Source organism: Bombus terrestris, chromosome 6 (assembly GCF_910591885.1).
Source record: "Bombus terrestris chromosome 6, iyBomTerr1.2, whole genome shotgun sequence".
Classification (NCBI taxonomy): Eukaryota; Metazoa; Arthropoda; class Insecta; order Hymenoptera; family Apidae; genus Bombus; species Bombus terrestris.
In genome coordinates, this window is record NC_063274.1 from 12,955,581 (window position 1) to 12,974,306 (window position 18,726).

Sequence of the window (18,726 nt, forward strand, 5' to 3'; positions counted from 1 at the left end):
TTATATACGTATACGAGGCGGTAGATGACACGAGGAAACCTCCCTGTTCGCAGATTTTATGGCATCCCTTCCCGTAATTGGAACAAATCGAACTCAGGTTCCGTTAAAATTCACGGTGACAGCAATCGAACTGCCCAGTCGATGTACAATGTCTATGTGTATACGTTTACATTCGAGGTATGACGATCATGAGAATGAAAGATCATGGAAATTGAAGGAAGGCTTTGTGCAAACACGTTTATATTTGGACGTTGACGGGGAGGAGACAGTTTGACGGTGGATGACGTGCACCGGTTTTTCTGTAGTTTATGACGTTCGAGCTAGATCGTGATATTTGAGATACTTGGTCGTGTTTAAGGTCCTACGTTATTTAATTTTTGGGTTTACCTTTGACCTCGTGGATGATACAATTTGGATGATATAAAATATGATATTTCACTGCAAGTTATATAGTGGTATATCTACATATGTTTGATAAATTGTCTGAATTTAATTTTTCAATTTTCTTTAAACTGATAGATTTGAGATACTCGATGATGTTCAAGGCCTCATGTTATTTCATTTTTAGGTTCGTTCGTGGTTAAAAGATGTAATATTTCACTATGAATTTCTGATATGATGTTTGATCAATGGTCTGGAGTTTTGATTCGTAAACATTAATATTCAAGGTTGTATCACGATTTTCCCGTATAATAACGTTGAATATTTTAATACACCATATTTATGAAATATAATGATATAGGAAGCTGACAAAGAGCATCGAAAATAGTACAAAATATAAGAAGAATTTAGTTTATAAAAACGAGTGAATTAATAGAGTGTCAAGAAATCTTCAAAACGAACATTATTAATCAAGTTTCATTGCTGAATGGACGCTCGATCAACTTCTCGACAGGATGTAGTTGTGTCATCAATAACCGTGCTCTCGCAGCAAAGAGTCGATAATTTCTGACGAGAAATACTTCCTTCGTGTAATGGAACAATCGATCGTGACTTTGGATGTTGCTTTGTCAAGGTATGATAATGGAACGTCTCTTACTCTTGGATGAGCAGAATCTCCTCTCTTTTAGCACAAACAATTGATCGAAATTCCTTCCTGCAATTTTTCTCTGTTCTCTCCTCTTCTAAGGAAGATCTCCATTGACTTGTTGGAAAGTTTTCACCCGACTATCGCTTAAGATTTCCGTGCAAATTACGGGCCTTGTTTCCTGGTAAACAATGTGGCCTCAGATATAGAAGACAAGCTACTTCTATTTTCCTCGTTGTAAACGCATGGCGCAGACACGATTCAAGTCGTGAGGTATTACGCTTATTAAAGGTTCCACGACCTTCGACCAAGCTTGAAATTAGCCGGGAAGAGAAATTGCTATTCCTTTGGGGCAGGATGAGTATACGAATAAACAGACGCTTATCGAGTGATATCAAAGTGTGGTTCTTGGGTTAGCTTTAAATTAGTTTAATTATGTTTGACTTGTCAAATAGAGGAGAAGCATTTCGTATCATTCAAAGATAATGATTTAGGAAATTATTCCCTTTGAAACGTTTTAAGCATAAGAGAATTACTTAAATAATAAATTTAATTTAGATTGGTTAAAGGAAGGGGTAAATAGATTTATTATGTCGTCCGAAAAGTGTCTTTCTTTTACAGACACGTCTTTTACAACGACGCATCTTTATACAAACATGAAACATAATCTAACGAACGTTGTAATCTTTATCTTGATAGAACAAAATGGATCATACGTAATTCGATAAAATAATATAAACCGAAAAATATTGTGCATCCATTATTTCCTTATAAAACGAAAGAAGCTTTTCCGACGACCTAATAAAATATACGCGTAGATAAATAAACAATAAATATAAGAAATCATTTGATGCGATAATCGTAAAATAATAAACATTTCTAAAAATATCTAGAAATATTTTATACCTTCGAAACATCGACAAAAACCCATGAGACTTTTAACAACCCCAAATCCACGGCAATTATCATAAATTACTCTTAATAAAAGCAACCCCCTACGATATTGATCAGAACGAGGAATCGTAGTAGCCTCCATAGCGACGAAAAAACATGGCTCCCCGCTCATCAAGAATTTATAAATTTCGCTAAGTAAATTCTTCCGGGGTCTGCCATCGAGCGTAAGCGTCAATATTATTACAGGCTCGTGAAAGTTCGGAGATGATAATCGATGGGAGGGTCGGCGTTGTTCAAGAAAGTGGCTGCGCGGCCGCGAGGTAATTTCATTTGTTGGGTACAATCTCTTAGTGGTCGACTTTTCGAAGGTTGCATGATTCAGGTACGACAGGATTGCTGTGACAGGTGTAGCACCAGGTTAGCCCAGCCCGAGGCTAACGCGTCTCGACCGTTTCGAACGACCGCTTTATACATTATGGATGAGCTCGTACTTTGGAATTTAAGACCATTGAATTCTGTCAGACATTACGCGATAAAGCTTTTAGGTGTCAGTTTCTTGATTCTTTTGATAGCGATTTTTTACATTGTCTGTTAGCGTTTTTCTAACGTCACAATGAGCTATATAACGTTTGTCACTCTGCTGACGTAATAGCGTGATATATACGTGTAACACCTGTTGTGTAATGAGAAAACTTTATATGGTAATAATGAGAGCGAATTATGTTAATGGCGAGGTTCAAAGTTGTTAGTTAATTACGTAATACTGGAACTCGCGTTTATGTAAGTTTGTTGCATTTCATATCGAGAAATAGTCCAGTAATAGATTGCTATGAAGTAGATTGTAGAGACAAAGGTTTTAGCTTAGAGCGATGCTTCTTAAATTCGATTAATCGTTTGAATAATTAACAATTAAATAGTCTACTAAAATCGAATGACCGATTTATTGCGGTTGTTTGGAAAGCTTCAAATTGGCACGAGTCATTAATTTCAGCTACATCTCGAATAGTAGATGGAACATCAAAAATAGAATTATAAAAGTCACGACATAGAATAAGAAATAAAATACTTTTAAGAATTTAAAAAATGCGACGTAATTTATTAAAGATTGTAAAAAGATTTCACATCTTCAAAGAACCGTTTCTACGAATCCGATTGACAGGTACGAAATTCGAAAGCTATAGAACTTGGTACGACTGAATTATTCATTCAACATAAATCGCTTTCGTACACGCAACATCGAAGGAAACTCTCGAAAGGCCGAATCCACACGCTCTTCCTAGTCATCTGACACGGCGTGCGTTTCAAGCATAGTTAAACATTAACGAACAGAAAGCAGCCGTCTACTACTCTCCGAGATTGGCCGTATCTGTATTATTAAATTTAATCCGGTTGTTCGGACAACTCGATTTATTTACCCGAATTCCTCGTTTTCCACCCTTTTCCGCTATCCAATCTAAAGCAGTTTCATTTTCTTTATTAGAACCCGACACACATGTTCTAGACACTATTCTTTTGTACATGCGTATCAATAATGTAGCAATCATTTAACAGTCACTTTGCTGGCTTTGAAGATATTTTCAATACTCGATTTTAATAATAATTTTCTTATAAATAGTACTTTATAATTTTTCAGGTAGGAAATTCTTTTTGAAATTGACAAATGAAGAATAATTGATCAATTATAGAATTTGCAGAAAATTTACATAATATTCACTACTCTCTGTGTAAAACACAAAACCAGTAACTCGTATCATACTCGTAAATTTCAAACGAAGGCATAACAAGACGAAACAAACGCTATAATTGCAGATGGCCCATTTCCAACAATCCACCGCATCCGAATTTATCCGCAGTCCAGTGACATTTAACGATTCAACCAAAGGAACGAACGCTACCAAAATTCTACTTTCAACACGAACTCGTGTTCTCTCAAGATCGATCGCCATTCTTTTATCGCTATTCCATTTATCTATGCCTACTAGAGGACAACAGATAATTCATATAATAGTATAATATTTTACCTGTGATTCTCCCTTCAAATTATAGAATTTGAATGAAGTAAATTCAATCGGCAATTTATTTAATCGTGCATTAAATAAAGTGTGGATGGTGCGATTATACGGGTTGGTGTATATAGTGACGAGACGAGTTGATACTTGGTGTAGTCAAATCTATTTAAAACTATTTGTAATATAGAGTTCGTCGTCATTTGCTAAGTGTTGCTCGTTATGCCCATACACGGTAATGAGTACGTTCGCTCGATGATAATTTAAGATTGCTCGATACTTACTCGTTATAAGAACGCTCGGTAAAGATTCACTGATAACTGATTCGTGATTGACTATTGATTAACTTATAGATAACTGACTCTTTCAAAGACTGACTATAAGAATGCTCGATACTGACTAACTGATTGTCTTAACGATCGCATTTGTTTATTTCCACTGGTCGGGGAAGTACCGAAAAGTTTAAATCCAACTTCGGTTGACGATTGCTTGTAGCGGTGATATTGTTTTGCCCGGAGTTTATTTATCATTATGTTTTGTACGTCAAGACAGTGTCAATGCCCCGAGGCAAAACAACAACATGAATCGCTCTCGATTCGCATCGTCCTCTGATTCATGTGCTGTTACAAAAGTTTCGTATGAATTCTTATTTCTATTGTCTGCAAACGATGAAAACGTAAAAATGCACAGCATTGCTGGCAGAATAGCAACAGATAGTAGTTATGGTAGATAGCAGTTAGGTACATTAAAGCAATAAGATTACAATGCGATGCAAGGAAATACAATTTAAAAATACGACTCAATGATCAGGATTCAAAAACTTCCTACTCAGACTTACTACTTTATAATATTTTTCAATAATTTCGGTTAAACTACAACTTTGAAACATATTTTTAATACTTGAAATTGAATCATTTGCTATAAACGAGCGCTTGAAATCTTCAATTCCATAATTTTATTTTAATAAATAAAGACGGGACAAATAGTTCGCTCGCGTGTACGCTTTCGTGCGCATTTTCCTCGGGAAATTCTCCTCTTGACACCTGTACACTTATTTTCTCGTTTCCTCCGCAGACTGTTTTAATATCCGTCTCAGACAGAGATACGTCTCAATCAATTTCTTCGCGATGCTTCTCCATCCAGGCAAGCCCCGTCCCTTGGGAAATGCGAAGAGAGTCGCGAGTACGTTTCGCGAGAGCTAAGAAGACGCCCTCGGTATGCGAATAACTGTCTCTGCGTTATTTGTATACGCGGATGTGGCGCGAGCTGACGATATGGAACAAGCGACTTTGGAAACTTGTTATCGCGGGGATGAAGTTGTTGAGTTTCACGCGGGAACGGCAGATACCGGTAACTTTTTCCATGAACACTTCCTGGGTATTTCCATCTCTGGGTATGAGGAACCGTGGGGAACTACTTTGTTTTAATAACCAAGAATGGTACTGTATAACAAGTAGAAAGATATATAGGATGTTTTTGGAATAATTTTATAACTTGTATTTTTGTAGTTTGTTGCTTCAACAAATTATAATACATTATTTGCTTACGTCACAATCTCAAAGAAGTAAATATATAAGGTACCATTTTATCCTATACCATAACAAATATTCTACTGTTAAATCATATCTTACTATCAATTCATCTTCTATAAAACATAAATAAACTTATTTTAACAAACATTTCTGAATCTGTTCTAATTATCTTTAAAACTGATAAAACTTAACCTATGATCTTATCAGAGACGCTAATAAACTATTATAGCAATTGATACAACTGCAAAGGATCAATTATAAAAAGAAGATAACTTCAATTATAAAACACTTAGAACCATTCTTTTCATATTCCACTACACTCCACGGAACAGTCTATCAATAAAATGTCTAAAATAAAGAAACCAGAATATTCTTGTTGTATCGTCTGGAAGTAGCAAGAGTTTCCTACAACGAAGACATCGTCTGGGAGAGTTGTACTAAAAAAGGAAGAGACCATCAGTGGTAGAAACTTAGGGAAAGTCAGACGTTGAAGTCTCGAGGGAAATTCCTCGTCACGGAGGAATCACCGGAAATCTCGCCGTGTCCTATTCGGATAGTATATATCACCAGCGGCCGGAAGTGGAGGAAACTTTTAATTCCCCGTGAAAATCAGAACGTAGGGCTAACGTGTCACGCGGAAAATCGAAGCTTCTCACCGTGGCGACTGTGAACAATCAAATATACTCACATGGACGATTCGTATTTATTGTGGCAACAAGAAGATAAGGGTGGAATTCTTCGTGTAGATTTACGAGGACGAAGAATTTGCCACGGCGGTGCGTCACACGACTGCCTGGAAGGATCGCCGGCGATTCCACCAAGTCTCGGTGCGCCATTAAAACAGAAGTGTGTCTGAATGTCGTCGCGCGACGTGGGAAAAAGGGGTAGGTCTTTTGCCGTAGAAGTGAGAAATTGTTACAATTTCATCAGCCACGATGGAACGGAAAGATGCTTTTACTGCAGGAAGTGGAAGAAGATGTAAATGGTGCGTTAAAACTTTGTTGCGTTTATATTGTTTGGATTATGGACTTTAAGTATTACGTGTAAACTATATTGGAATATTAGTGAATTATTTTTCTTTTTTATAATTCGAGTGTTATTTGTGTAACGTTACTTGAGGACTGTAATTTTATAGTGAATATGTGAATATTTTTTTCCAGCACAATGCAGCACCATAGAATGTACTGAAACCATTACGATAAATATTATGATAATATTAGAATTTTGCTCGAAAGAATTATTATACACATCTATTATTACGTGAAAGATGATTAATGAAACTTTGCATTTCAAGTTTTCTGGGAATATTCTAGGAAATAATTTAACACTGATATTGGATCGTTCGACTAAAATGGTATTTTTACCTTAGTGTCATGTAAACGTCAAATAAAAAGATATTCGCTCATCAAATGGAAGAGAAGAACGGAAAGTTTCGCGAAGTCGTGCTTCGTGAAAATATTTCATGAGTCAGTCGCGCTCTAGAAAAGTCTCCCCCAATGGAAGAAATCGAAGATTCAAGCAGATGTTGGAAAGCTTCACGCAAGACTTGTGATCGAAAATTGCGCTTCACGGTACGGTGAGAATGTTCACCCTAAAAGCAGAGACACGAGAAACTTGTTACATCGTTAAATGGAAGAAATTTGTTTTCCTCTTCTCTCTTCGAAAATCACTTTAAATCTGTTATTTAAATAATCATGAAATTTTTATGCAATTGTAGTATAAAGACTAATTCCGCATTTGGTTTAATATTAAACAGATAATAAAATAAATATTTAACCTAAGAGTTTCGTTATATTTCTTCGGTTATAGGTAGTATATGTTGCTTTAACTACTATTCGATTTTATAAAGTCCCATGGCAATGCTTGAGAGTACGTATACCAACAGCCATGTACCCTGGGGTAAGTCCTCTGCTAACAGAATGCACGATACTATTATTTGCTTCAGTCATTAAGCGGTTCTTAGATGCTTCAACTTCGTATAAAGGAGTAGCATAGCATTCACGTTTCATGGTTAGAAAATTCTCGTCGATGAAATTTTCGAAATATCATTCATTCATTTATAGCAATAAAATTCCGTTTGTAAATATATCATGCTATTACATGAACATCCTCAACTAGTGAAATATATCAAATTGTAAAAGAAATTTAATAAAAAGATCAACGAGGATTCTCAATTAAGAATAAAGTTGAAAAACACACAAAATTGTTACCACGAAGTTCGATATATGATGAATTGCAACGTCCAAAAAGTGTTACAGAGAATAAAAGAGCTATGAACCAAGCAGTGACCACAGAAATGGATATTGTGACAGAAGTTCAGGAAGCAAGAACCCTGAAACATCGTTCGGTTGCCAAATGCGAATCGCTGCGATCCAAGTCTGAAAGAAATTCTCTAAAAAAAAAAACAAAACGAAAAAACTTACACAGTTATTTATCATCCTACAGTACCATCAATCTTTTTATTTTTCAATCTCGCTCTGAAATTCATACAATCGCAATTTTACTGTCACTTTGATCAATAATCTCCGTACATATCCCTGGAAACATGACGAGTCACTGTGAGATCGCAAGTTCGGCCACGTTTCGCGGCTCTTAAGATTCGGAATCTTTTCAACGGTACGCCGGCTTCTCCCCTAACGATAGGAAAGCTCGCGATGTGTCGAAACGTCCGAACAACAGATGCGGGATACCAACGCGGGGATAGACCTTAAGATCTTCGCCAACAGATGTTGCAGTTACACAACCCCTCCTTCTACGATCTCCCCAGCCAAGCTAGCTGCCCTTATCGATGCGGTAACAAACACTTCGAACCTGCTTCGAATGCTTGATACGGCTCGATCCTCATGAAATATGAACTACCGTACGCATATACGACGTTCTCGTCGATGTATCGTGCAATTTGCTCGAGGATCACCGGTTCACTCGTGTTGTAACGCGTATCGATACGCACGATCAACGTCAATTACTTGGTAAATAGTAGTTTATTACTTCCATTTCTGTGGACGCGTAGGTCTATTAGGATTAGGTCTAGATACGTTACTATGATAGTCATAGTTTCCAAAATTTCAATTTTGAATTATAGTGAATATAGTTCTAAGATTAATTTACTATTTTAAGTAGTTCGTTATTTTTAATTTTTTGGAATATAAAATATGAAATTTTACGTATACATATTTAAGAAAACAGCAGAATTTTCTAACTTCTTAGTGAATTAACTTTCAAGCTAAAATACTAGAGAATAAACTGAACGTCTATTAACTTCGTTCAGCTCTATTGTTGCATTCTCTTTCTTTACTCTACCATTTCAATTTTATCTCCTACTTTTCACAAAGTACCTAAACATTCCACCGCTAAGCGTCGATTTGGGTCAAAAGTTCGCTGATAAACCCAACCGTTTCACCACTCGCTATCCGCCTCGCCTTTTCGTTCTCCCAACCTGTTAACATTTCCATCTCGACTTGTTCAAAAATCTGTCTTTTGATTCTGTTAGAAATCTGATGCTCTCAAAGCTGGATCACCGCCTGGTTCTCGCAGCGTGTCATAACTATTTATAATGAAGCTGCAGGTCGCAGCAGGCTGTATAGACATAGCTCTAAATTAATGGCGTATCTTCGCGATGTAGTTTCTCGCTAAACTCAAAAAACACCCGTACGAATTAATTGCACGAGCAAGGTACCAACGACGAACTGTGATTAAAAAAGAAAAAAAAATGAAAGAAATAATACAGAAGAAAATGAACGAGAGGGAGGAAAATGACACGTAAGGCCGATTATCCACCACGCGTTCACAAAATTTTTGCTCCTGCAGATAATATACAAAATATTTATTCAAACACATGGAAGCTTTTAAATAAATAAAAAAAGAAAAAAATGTGACTTGAATCGACAAATGATTTTCGAGATACAAAGTTTTCAGAAAGTATAGAATAAAATAAGAAAGAATATTAACAATAAATTATAGCATGCACTTATAATTACCCAGTAAGTATATTAAAGCATATTAAATTTCCTACCATTTAGCAGTAGTTTCACAAAAATTGGTACTACAAAAATGAAATATATAGAACCCAGTAAAATGTTTCGTTGTAAAGTAAAGGTACGTACAGCTTTGTATGTACTATTTTCTATAGATCAATCAATCAACCAATATTCACTAACACATTGCAAACATTGATTTCACAAAGATACTCGGCAAATATTCCAACGAAACTATTCACAACCAGTGACAAATTTTTAAATGATTATCGAATGATTATTAAAAATCCACGTTCCGATATTTGGCTTGGAGGCTTGGTAAAAATGCAAATGTAAAAGGGCGGTGGTAAAAGGAAAACTAAGTTAGAGGCAGACAAATTAACGCGGAAAAAGCATTAACTGAGCCGAATGTAAGGATCTATGCCACTTAGAGATTTCGTCGACCGTGACAATTAGCGAGCAATGTTAAACCGCTGGTTAAAATCCAGTCGTCGTCGAACGTCTAGGAATTAGAGCCCTAGGCGGACATTCGTGCTGTGTTGGCCTGTTACCAAACGTTTTCACGACAGTCGAATATACGTACGAGCATGAAAGTACGGCGTGCAATTGGCGTCGAGCGAGGTAAACTGTACGTGACTGGTTTCCCTGACCAGACAGACGAAAATTGTATTTTTCTGCCAGTGGGAATATGTCACCGGGAACGGAATGTAGTTAGAGAGATCCGGTGAAATTTGGTTCGACGAATTTCATTCGAGCCCGCGACACCGTTACTTGGTAAACTCTCCCCGCGCGGAAATATCGCCGACTCAACGCGTTTTTCGTTGTTTCGTCGCAATTTAACGCCGCTGTCATTCCAACTGCTTGAATCACCCCGGAATAAAATTGCCGTACCGTAAACAATTGTAAACGGTTGACAATGGGGTGTGACATGTTTGCATGCGGATGAAATAACGAAAATTCCTGGTAACGGGATGGTCGCTGTGATTTTCAAGCCGAGTTCGTAAACATGCGATGATTCAACGCGATCGCGATAAAGTTAATCGGAATGTTTATTGAAAAATCCGTTGGCATATTCAAATACGATTAAATCTCAACAATTAAAGATATTTTGAAACGATATGTCAATTGTTTTTATTTCTTATTTATTTATTTGGTGTAGACTGTTTAGGATCATTATTATTATATTATTATTTGAAATTTCTTCAAATTCTAATTGGAACTTAAGAGTTTTTAAGGAAGTGAAGTCATATTCTGTGATTTCTATATCATTTGTATTAATATAATCATTTGTATTAATTATTTATCAAGCAGTCGACATTGCGAAATCGTTCGAGACATTTTGGACGACTACCAAAATGTAACTGTTTGATAAGGGAATTGCCAGAAAACATCAGTAAACTACGCGAACCGAATTTCATTGGACGTAAAATGCATTTCTTCGATAAAATCGTAAAATAGCAATAGATATTTGAGCACAATCGTTACCATGCGTTTCATTGCCTAGAAAACTATAAGCGCCAGTTTCATTTACATATAGAATCATATTTAAAATATCGGTTCTCTTCGTTCCTTGCCAAAACTTGAAACACTGATACAGTTCAAAAAAATATTGGAAAGGTAAATTCGACAGTGAATAAATCAATGGAAAAAACTGGATCGTTAAGAAAAAACCAAACGAAAACAACGACACGGTATTCCAAAAACTACGTTCGTTTCAATAAAAATCGATATGTTTGTTTTTAATGCGCCGTTGGCGTTCGTGCTAAATGAATTTCAGGTTCTGATATCTTTTTTATCTTAAGTTGCCAGAAAAAATTATTTGGAGAACAAATTTTTCAGAAAAGTTATTTGATAACAGATGTAATTATATTGTCTTCGTAATGACCTTGTGAACGTACATGTGACGATCAGTTACACGAAATAAAAACAAAAAGTAAAACAAATGTTTCATCTACGTCATTTGGACAACAAAGCGATTGTCTTTACACAGAATCGATTTGAAAACGGATACAGGAGGACCATGTTTCGTGGAAAATGTAAAAAAGTTGCTTTCAATCCTGGTTTCCGTGGACCTGGAAGTCGATCCCTTTGAAAGTCTTTCAAATTAGATCCGTGTTTGTTCTCAAACTAGAACGCGTGGAAAAATAGAACATAAAGAAACAGTGTCCGCGCGAGAAAGTGTAATTACTTTGCTCGTCTGCATATACCGCATAAAGCCACATGATGTGACGTTAATTACGAATTTAATATCAGAAAGCGAAATGACAAGAGAAATTATTACGGACATTGTGGTTTTACAAATAGACGAATGGCAAGGGAAAAAATTGAAAGAAAGAGAACACAAATTTAAAACGCAAGAAAGAAAAGGAAAAGAAATTGAAGCTCGAATGAGTAAAATGAGTACTAAGTTAATACTAAACGAAATCTTGCAAGTACACATTGTTAATATCTTCATTTCAACCTCTTACGATTCTCAAATGTTTACATTTCAATCTCGCTGCTGTCTCTAGAACCAAAAAGACTCGAACATCTTTTCCAAAATATTTAAACTTGAACTTGAAATGAGAAATCATGCATACTAATAAAAATTCTTTTTTTCTCAAACCTGAAAGTGTTTTTTAACGCCAGAAAAATACCATCGAAAAGAAAGAACGCAACATGGTTAGTTTCGTTATCACAACTAAAATCTGAATTGACAATGATACAACGTATGGATAGTTTTACAGAGAAACAAACAACGAAAGGTGTATCAGTGCTACAGTGCTTCTAGTGGAAATAGAAAGGAAATCGATAGCTCCCTTACCTAGCGATTCTTGGGGGTGAATGTCACGCAGACACAAAAGAAACGGGGTTGAGAAGCGGGAGTAATTCAAATACGAGTAGCAAAAGTCTTCTTCCCCTTTACTTTAGCTGCTGAATTTTTTCTCGTGTACCTAGCCAAGCGAAAGAAGGGAGATACCGACTACCGTGCTTTTTTCTCTTTCATCTCCACCATCTTATTCCCTTTTCGCCCTATTAACGACCACCGCCGTTGTAGCTATCCGTTAAATGGTCCAGACGCGAGGATAGATCGACCTTCGCAGAGATTGCGAATATCAATTTTCTCGGCTCATCGATGCTGCAGTCACGAATTGTACAGTTCCACCTACATCGAGATTTACAATGTCGTAACAGTTATCTACGATCGTAATACTTGCAGAATAACGCGATACCGTAATATAAACTTCACTCTTTCGTACGGAGACGTATTTATAGATTCGATTAACGTCTGGAAGGATGGAAAATGATCTTATCTTGATAGTAATGTTATAGGAAATTTTTAGTGTATGGTGCGGAAAAGACATTCAATTACAATACAAGTGATTAAGATGAGAAATAAATTGTATGAGAGAACATAGACCACATTAATAGATTAAACTTTGTTAATCAATTCTTTGGTGGACAAGAGGACTAGTTACTTAAATATCAAGGAAAAGAAACTGTGACCAAAAGTTTGTTCCTCTTTTTCTAAAGATGCACGAAAAATTATTCTATTGAGCGATAGTTGAATATCTATACTACGTAACATGATAAATTTATAATTACAGTTCTTCAAAAATTCCCGCACTTCTGCAAAAGTATTGGATAAGGCATATCAAAATGTTATCATACCATTCATTAATAAGAGATTTGAGGGTCTGATTAAAGATGAAGTTATAAATACGGCCCCTACAATGACGATTTAATAACATCGCGGGATAACTGAAAGATTTATCTTCACCTTTAAATTTCAATTAAGAAAGATAAAAAATGGTATTCAATTTTAAAAAATCTTTAATAATGCAGACGTTTATTTTATAAAAGTTTCATAAATCAAGCGAGGTATGATGAAATTATATCGGATAAGAAAAATGAGCGCAAGCAAGAAAATATCCCTTTCGACAACTTGGCATCCTAATTATTTCGCCCGCTGCATAATTCGGATGCTCCATCTATTCAGTTATGCGAAACGGTTGAATTCACGAGGATGTAAGGCTAGATTCCAGATACGGAAACAGATATTAAGTTACGTAAGCTAGCGAGTTTTCCGTTTAATTCAGACCTCGTTTCGACGTTCAAGAGCTGAACTTGACTTTCCGCTTCTTCGACATAATGAGACGCTGTGAGCTATGTATATAAAGCATACTATCTTTCTATACACTCTATTAGAAGAATCGGTACGTCACTTAATAAATTTAAGTTCCTAATTTGAGAATTCGCTAAGCCCAATGAACATTAGTTTCCTAATTCGTAAGTTCATGAAACCCAAATTATGACATATCATTTCACTTTAATCTATACGTTTGCAAAATGACAACAAATTTTCTAAGAATTGGTATTAAAGTAAAACAATACAGTAAACTTTAATATATTTTAATTTGTCTTTCACCTATAACAATTATCAAGTATCGAACGTAAATTAAACAAAGAATGTTTCCGTGTTTATTACACAAACGAAGCAGCAGAGAAATAAAATAAAGACAATGGAATTATAATTAAGGGAGCAAAATGAAATATTGATTCAACTTCAGGAATGTATTACAAATTAACTATTCATCACCTTTATTTTCATATATTCAAAGCATATTTCGAATAGGAAACCTGAACTCGCCAAGACTGTCGCATAAAATCAATGCCTGACATAAGAAAGAAACCCACATAATAATTAAGTATTTACAACACATAATTATCAAATATAGCACATAATTATCAAAACTAATAGCTGGAACCGAAATTATTGAAAAAACTGTTCAAAATCCAGCATTCCAAGCACCTTTCATTACATCGCACTATCACGAATCATCCAAAGGAATCATCGAAAAGCGACAGGTTAAAACGACTGGTAGACGACGCTCGTTCATCCATTGGCAAGCTATTTTTAGCGAGTGAAAAAGTACATCTTTGACAGGAGTCGCATAACGAAAGGGTCGCCATTGACGTTTAGAAAAGTCGACGCGGGGGGAGCAGTACGCTCTCGTCGCAAGTAGGGCGTAATATTTCCGATATTTCCAATATGCTCTTGGTATCGCCCCGATGACAGCACGCCTCCGCACAACGTGAACCTACGACAATACGAAACACACGTGCCGCGCGCGTTTGCGCTTCCGTCCATGCAAAGATGAACACCGGCACGAATACAACACGTGCACAGAGGTACATGAGGACAAAGATATTGCGGTTCGTAGTTCGAGCCCCGGTCTATATTCGCGTCACTGGTCTCACGCGCATTGCGGACACGCGCTGCAACCTCGGACGTTTTGTTCGCAAGCACAATGCGGAACCGTGTTTCTTCCGGGTTAGTCGCCCGTCGCCCGTCGCCGCGGATGAAACGCCAAAGGAGAAAGCGAAAGGGAACAAAACGACCGGTGAATCGAAAACCGTCCTTTCGGAAAATACCCGCGTTTAATACCCTCCAGGGATAAACCCTTTTCAACGGTTTAATAGACCATGCAACGATCATGTTTTTTAATTTCATTCTGCAATTAACGTTCACTGCTATCGATGCATACGTCGTTTCAATGAAATTGTGTAACAGCGAGAAACACTGCCGAAGCATTACGTCATATTTACCAGCAGTGGATCCATCAGGCAGCTTGTATCGAATTCCCTTTAGTTGGACGGGCAAGAAAATAATAAAATTACGTCTTTCCGTTTTCTGTCACGAACGACGCTGATGCATTCTTACACTTTATTTTGCATAATTGGTAATTATCGTTTATTCGCGTCAATGCTAATGCTTCTACTGTTTACTGTACGAATATATGTAGTAGGTGTGTGAATTTTGGTAAAATTTAGCGGAATATGTTCTCATCGGAATCGTACAACTACGTATTTGAAATTATATAGTAAAATGGTATTCTCTACACCAATCAAGTAATCATTAATTAAATTAATTAAATTGATCTGGTTAAACTGAGATTTGTTATGCTCATTAAAAATATACCGAATATACCTATCTAAAATATTTTTCATTTCTCAGTTTTCATGCTCGTTAAATGAAAAACGCGCTGGAACGTAATATCTGTAGCAGAAAATACGTATAATCCTTCCCAACTGTATCGAAACGCTCACAAAACCACTCGCACGATCTCGCCTACACAAAAACCGTCTCCACGCGAGCTGTTCGTTACTGTGCATCGTTTAAAAGGTTCCGTGCTGGATCGATTTTTGGTTACTTTTCGTTCAGGCCGATTAGTTTTTTAGTTTTGCTTCTGATTGTTTTGTGTATAACTTACAATTTTTTAAATAGTGCAAACGATATAATTCTCAAGAAGAAGATTCATTGTTTGAGATGTATTAGACATCAAACCATTACATTTAATTTTTAAGCAATTGCACACGCCCTACGCGGCACGAAACGTGTTAACGCGTTGTTGCCTTTCAATTACCTCATAGAAATGACGTGATAATTCCGCGATGGTTATTGGCGTCGGCGGAAGAGCAACGCCGTTGATCGAAGGCCAATTAAAGCGACGCTGCGCTGTTAAAGCGAATCTAACATATCGGCAACAGTAAAAAACAAGGAAGATAAAATTGGAATCACATTCCCCGATATTAATTTTTCTCTCGTCACTGTGATCCCGTTCGTTAATTCTTTAAGAAATTGCTATTTCTTTCGCGATCGACGATTCATCGAAAGGAGATTAATAAAATCAGTAGAGAAATAGAAGGATGAAAAACAAATACACCGATCGATCATCCGTGCTTAAAGTTGCTCTGCCGGGCACGATAAGTAATTGTCGGCACTCCGAAAAAAGCGCGGAGATTTTCGGGAATCTGTTCTCGATCGCGTGCGAAAACACTTCCCCTTTCCCTCTTCAAAATGTAATTTACGGCTACGAGCCGACCGACATCCATCAAACCGAGGAAAAAATAGCTTCTCGATCCCGACGCAGCTGACTCCGATCATAAAAATCGAGAATTCGAGGATCGGTGTACAACCGAGCCACAATATCCTCGGACGTGGCAATACATAAAATGATTGAATAAATTCAGTCACGGTTGGGGGTTGTTGTTGATGTTACGAAATGTTACAGTTATGTGTTTTTGATGCTAAAGATGATAAAGGTAGGTTTCACAAAAATGTCAAATTCTATTGACGTTCGTAGAAGCTTATGTTTGTTCATGTCTCTGAAAATTTATATTTCCCTGAAGCTTATAAAAGTTTTGTTTAAGTTTAAGTTCTACTCTGACGATGCTTGTAATATAACATTTAAATATGATGTAGAACTCTTAAGATACATTTTTTAAGAAATAAGTATTCATAATTAATAGAATCTAAAAAAAAAAAAAAAAAAAAAAATAGATGTGAGAATTTTGTTGCATACTATTTCTATCTATTCTAGAATCATATTTTGGGGATATAAGTAGCTGAATTTACTGGACTAATTTTAAAATCTATTTAAACTTTAGCTGACTAGATCTGCAACTTACAAAGCAACATTTTGCTTGCGTTCTTTCGGTTACTTCGCCCTACATAATCACCTAAATTTTACATTATTCTTGTCTCCTTTGCAACCCTTTCATTCCACAATAAAACTTCCAAACAAAAACCAAAATACATTAAAACGGAGGAAATTCATCATCGTCACAATTTCCCCCTTTTTTACTCTAACTATTCTCCCAACCATTAATTTTCCAGCAGTCAATACTTTCAAAAGAATCGATTTAGCGAGCTCTCGTCCATTTATGGACACTCGTTCACCGTTAAAAATAATCCTTTCACATTTTTACGTTCACCCTCGTCCCTTCGTGAATCACAGCACCCTAGGATACACCGATGCAATACTAGTATAGCGCTATTTACCACTGTGCGATCGCTACGTAGCGCAGATTTTGCCTGCAGGCAACGCGACGCCAACTCGAAGCTCTCGTGTTAGAGCTTTCGCAATTTCGAAGCTGGGAGGATAGCTGCCAGATGAAACTCCCATCAGAACGTAACTTAGGGAGCTCATGAGTACGACGTTGGTTGGAAAACAGGGGGCCGGAAGCTTAATCAGCTGACTAATTCCGAACGCCCGCTGATGTAGCCCGCAAATCGCGACCAAATTCAAGTATTAAGGCCGATCGGTGATCGATGACGCATAAATCTACGATCTGGCAAATCCCTGGCTCTGCCAGTTTTTTTCCATCGGTGTCTTTATAAGAGCATTAAGGTATCGAATGATTAGGCTTCTGGGTCGCGCATGTCAGTCCTGTGATTGGTTGATAGCTTCTGTCTAGTTTCTATAGCGTTTCTAACGTATTACAAGTTGTTTAACATTAATTTTACTTCGAGTAAACAAAACCGTACTTTTTTAATATTTTTGAGAGACATGTAGTTCTTCTTGTAATTTACACAAAAATTATTTTTATCTTCGTTGTAATTAATTCGTAAATACCTCTGTTCAAGTCAGTTTCATTTTTCTTAATTTAATATTCCTTATGCACTGCCTGATTGCTTCCGAAATATTACAACAATAAATTAATTCGGTAATTCCTTAGCTTTTAGTTATTCCGAAGCTTCTAGAATTTTTTCCTATCTAAATTTCAGCAAAAAGTTTCCTTTTTTCTCCACTATCCTTTCAAGCTTCGATATTTGTTTGTTTCTTTTTTATCAAGTTTAGAAAATTTTTTATGAAATTTCTTGTTACCGAAGATGCTAATCAATGAACAAGATTCAGGTACAAATTAGTATAATAGATTCACGTACACCGTGTTATGTATGCGTCGCCTAGTGTTTCAGTAATCTATGTTTATACAGCAACGACCAGTGCATAACTGATTCGTCGTGACTAAGCAAATCGAGTTAAGCCTAGCCAGATTTACCTTTCTGTGACAAGTAGTCTGTACAATTTCACAATCTACCAAAGAGAAACTTGAGTCCTTCGCGGGAGAAACCCGGAACGTTGTATCGTTGCACGACTTTACGGATAACGCAAAGTTTTCGAGAGAAATACGCGCGAGACGACGTTAATTAAAGCTTTCGAACTTTCCTCACGCGCAGAAGAACGCTCCTTAAAGCAATGCTCTGGTTACGGGAGTAGGTTAACACGAGCGGCAAAATTCAACAAAAGGTTCAAGGATTAGAATTTCAATGAACCTGTATTTTCTCTATTGTTTTCTAGATTCGGTATTTTAATTCTTATTTCAATGCAATGGAGTGGTGGAGAACACAGTTGGAAATATATTATACAGTATAATGTGATATGTGACACTTATACTGAAATTGGAAATTGAAAACTAGGCCAAAGTGCAATATATATAGAATAAGGAATTCCTGTACTAGCCTTTCT

The 18,726-nt window shown here is 36.5% G+C and overlaps 1 protein-coding gene across 1 annotated transcript in view; it reads right to left on the reverse strand.

Moving 5' to 3' along the window:
* LOC100645988 (putative mediator of RNA polymerase II transcription subunit 26) overlaps positions 1–18,726 on the reverse strand; it is a 244,290-nt gene that overhangs the window by 4,559 nt on the left and 221,005 nt on the right. The gene's annotated exons all lie outside the window — the stretch shown is intronic.